The following is a 4,698-nucleotide window of genomic DNA, read 5'->3' as shown; positions in this document are numbered from 1 at the left end:
TGTTGGTGTTACTATGGGAACCATGCAACGCAGCTAAATGGCATTTATGTATGTGATATTGAGCTTTAAACTACTCCACTTTGTCTGATACGTTCCCTAGATAAGGACAGATCAATTGTGTACATTTTCATTCTTTATTTTTTTTTTAAAATAAAATATTCATTACAATGAAGTAATACAGCTGTCATCTTGATTGCCTACGTTATTGTTTTGAAGTTGAGACATCTAATGACCAAAAAAAAAAAAAAAATGTATTTTTTATTTTACTCACATTTTCAAAAACAAGACACTTAGGGGCCTGGGTAGCAGTGAGTATTGACACTGACTACCACCCCTGGAGTCGCAAGTTCGAATCCAGGGAGTGATGAGTGACTTCAGCCAGGTCTCCTAAGTTACTAGCAACTCAGGGTAGAGTCACATGGGGTAACATCCTCGTGGTCATGATTAGTGGTTCTCGCTCTCAGTGGGGCGTTTGGTAAGCTGTGCGTGGAACGTGGAGAGCAGCATGAGCCTCCATATGCTGTGAGTCTCCGCGGTACCATGCACAGCGAGCCACGTGATAAAATGCGTGGATTGACTGTCTCAGAAGCGGAGCCAACTGAGACTTGTGCTCCGCCACCCCGATTGAGGTGAGCGGGAATTGGGCATTCCAAAATTGGGAGAAAAAGGGGATAAACAACAACAACAACAACAACAACAAAAAGACACTTACCCTGTGTTCCAAACAGCCTAAATGATGCCTTCGGAGGGCACTTCTAAGGGGTCATTCCAAACAGAATTTCTAATAAAAAATTACCCTAAAAGTGAATTCTAAATGGATGAGCCACACTCTTTTCAGCACTTCAAAGCTCTCACAATGGATGGTAAAGTCTTCAAGGGAGTATAGGGCTTAGGGAAAATCACTTCTAAATGAAACGCACCCTTAGGTAGACTGTATCTTTCCTTAGTGAATTTGACATATTATCTGCATAATGTCTGTTTAGTTCATTTGTATTTATACAACTTAAGGAATGTTTTATTACCATATATACACTATATTGCCAAAAGTATTCGCTCACCCATCCAAATAATTGAATTCAGGTGTTCCAATCACTTCCATGGCCACAGGTGAATAAAATTAAGCACCTAGGCATGCAGACTGCTTCTACAAACATTTGTGAAAGAATGGGCCGCTCTCAGGAGCTCAGTGAATTCCAGCGTGTTACTGTGATAGGATGCCACCTGTGCAACAAGTCCAGTCGTGAAATTTCCTCGCTACTAAATATTCCACAGTCAACTGTCAGTGGTATTATAACAAAGTGGAAGCGATTGGGAATGACAGCAACTCAGCCACGAAGTGGCAGGCCACTAAAATGACAGAGCAGGGTCAGCGGATGCTGAGGCTCATAGTGCGCAGAGGTCGCCAACTTTCTGCAGAGTCAATCTCTACAGACCTCCAAAGTTCATGTGGCCTTCAGATTAGCTCAAGAACAGTGCGTAGAGAGCTTCATGGAATGGGTTTCCATGGCCGAGCAGCTGCATCCAAGCCATACATCACCAAGTTCAATGCAAAGCGTCGGAGTGGTGTAAAGCACGCCGCCACTGGACTCTAGAGCAGTGGAGACGCATTCTCTGGAGTGACGAATCACGCTTCTCCATCTGGCAATCTGATGGACGAGTCTGGGTTTGGCGGTTGCCAGGAGAACGGTACTTGTCTGACTGCATTGTGCCAACTGTGAAGTTTGGTGGAGGGGGGATTATGGTGTGGGGTTGTTTTTCAGGAGCTGGGCTTGGCCCCTTAGTTCCAGTGAAAGGAACTCTGAATGCTTCAGCATACCAAGAGATTTTGGACAATTCCATGCTCCCAACTTTGTGGGAACAGTTTGGGGATGGCCCCTTCCTGTTCCAACATGACTGCGCACCAGTGCACAAATCAAGGTCCATAAAGACAATGGATGAGCGAGTTTGGTGTGGAAGAACTTGACTGGCCTGCACAGAGTCCTGACCTCAACCCGATAGAGCACCTTTGGGATGAATTAGAGCGAAGACTGCGAGCCAGGCCTTCTTGTCCAACATCAGTGTCTGACCTCACAAATGCGCTTCTGGAAGAATGGTCAAAAATTCCCATAAACACACTCCTAAACCTTGTGGAAAGCCTTCCCAGAAGAGTTGAAGCTGTTATAGCTGCAAAGGGTGGGCTGACGTCATATTAAACCCTATGGATTAAGAATGGGATGTCACTTAAGTTCATATGCGTCTAAAGGCAGATGAGCGAATACTTTTGGCAATATAGTGTATATATATATATATATATATATATATATATATATATATATATATATATATATATATATTTTTTTTACTTGTCCCTCATTTTCTTAAAATTAAAATAAGTTAATAAATACATTTGGATACAGTAAGGCAATGGGAGTGAATGGGGCCGATCTGTAAATGTTAAAATACTCACTGTTTCATAAGTATAGCCATACTTTATAAGACATAAACAATGTCGGGTTAACATGATTTTAGTGTGATAAAACTTATTTCTAACCCTTTCAGTGTAAAGTTATTTACAATTTTACAACTTTGTTGCCATGATGGTGTAACAGCGTAAACCCTAAAACAACCATAAAAACAACAATTTAAACAACTTGCTTTTTGTAAAAGAATAAATAAAAAAGGAGGGATGAGTCAAAAGTGCTTTTTGTGGTAATCAACATTATGCCACAAATGTTGTTGATTTCTGTACATTTTATTCTGTGAATTTGGTTGTTAGTAATTGTTGTACATTCTCAATAAAATGTTATAAATAATAAGTGGTTTTACAGAGACCAACTAAGGCCATGTCCACAGTACATTTTTGTTTGGAAACGCATTTATTTTGCTACTCATCCACACTAGAACAGTGTTTTTCTCCACCGAAAACGGAGTGTTTCGAAAACGCTGTCCATTACTGCATACTTTGGAAAACAATGCCATTTGACAGCTAGGCCACTTCCACACTAATCTGTTTTTGTTTGAAAATATATTAATTTTGCTATGTTTACACCTCTCATCCACACAAGAATGCTGTTTTTTTCCACTCTATTTGAGTGTTTCATAAACGCTCTCCTTTACCGCATAGAAAAAGTTTCACGTTTTTTTTTCAAATGAAAACGGATTAGTGTGGACGAAGTCTCTTTAAATTATTCTAAATTACAATTTAGTCTTGAAAGTCTATATACTGTTTAGAATCACATGTTTGACCATACTGCAGCTATTGAAAATGATAGGATGGACTTGACCAAACTTACCATTTCTGCTGTATGGTATTATTTGTATGCGATTCTGAATTTAGCCACTGAAATTGTAAAAAAAATAAAATAAAATAAATAAATAATAATAATAATCATACATTTACATTTATTTAATACGTATTTTTAGCAAACTGACAATATGGCCTTTTGAAGTAAAAAACTACTTCAATATGAAATGTAGTACAAACACACCTGTCTGATGGAGTGTAGAAAATAATTCCATTGTTGGCATATCATTAAATTATATATTATAATACCATATCCATATTTCACTACAATGTTATAAAATTGGCTATGTCAAGTACACTGATAAGAGCTGCAGACAAAATGTAATCTGCAATGTGGATTTCACTCTTTGTGCTGAACAACTGCAGCAACTGGCTATTCAGAGAAAATGTGATCGGCAAACTTCAGTGGAATCTGCAATGTAATTTGTCAACAAACAAACAAAACAAAAAAACCTCGTACTCTTGAAGTTGGTTGGTAGAGGGTCATACAATTGTGTATTTGCGTCCTCTGCTGGATACTCAAGAATGCGAAATTTAACAATAATATTTAGGTATGCTGTTATTCGATTTTCACACGACTGGGACATTTTTAATAATTGAACACAGTCAATTTTATTATCGGGCTCCGTGATGCTTAGATTGGTCATGGCATGGCTGGAAGAGGACGTATCTATTGACTCTAGGACATGCGCAGTTAAATGGAAAAAAAGTGGAAGGTGTGGGTGGTGGTGTTGGCGGATGAAAATCTATTCATTGCGATATTTCTGTCACACCAGCTGTGATTTTGTAACACTGGATTGACCGTAAAGGTCCTAGCCACACCCTACTGTAAGCAATATTGAAGAACAACTTCAAATGCGACCAATCAAGGGGAGTAAACAACATGGAAGACCACGCCCCTTATACATAACTCATAAAAATGCCTGTTTTTTAAGGGGCAAATGGTTAATTTAGCCTTTATTACAAAGAAGCCAATCCTCCACTGTAATGCTGTAAAGTCGCACCACCCCTTATTTGTGATGTTTAAAAAAAGATGGCCAATCACAGTCCACAGTGTTTCATCAAAACAGACTCCTTTGTCATAAAAACAATCCCGGACCCAAGGTGAAGCTGTACTAAAAACCGCCTGATTTTTATTTATTTATTTTGGTTGAGGGATTCCCTCTTTAAACTGGAAGAAAACTGCATTCCAAATGTGCACGAAAGGGAAACTAACCTGAACACTAAGTTTTACACAGGAATTAAATTTGCCAGAAGTATATTTGTATTTGTTTACGTTATATTCCGTAACTTTGTGGTACTGATATTTATATTGTACTAATATTGTGCCTTACTTAATTAGGCTATATTTAATATCTGAATGCCATATTTTATGACTGTATAATATTTTTTTTTTTTTTTTTTTAACTCAAAGC

Source organism: Myxocyprinus asiaticus, chromosome 18 (assembly GCF_019703515.2).
Source record: "Myxocyprinus asiaticus isolate MX2 ecotype Aquarium Trade chromosome 18, UBuf_Myxa_2, whole genome shotgun sequence".
NCBI classification, from domain to species: Eukaryota; Metazoa; Chordata; class Actinopteri; order Cypriniformes; family Catostomidae; genus Myxocyprinus; species Myxocyprinus asiaticus.
Note: the sequence above shows the minus strand (reverse complement) of the source record.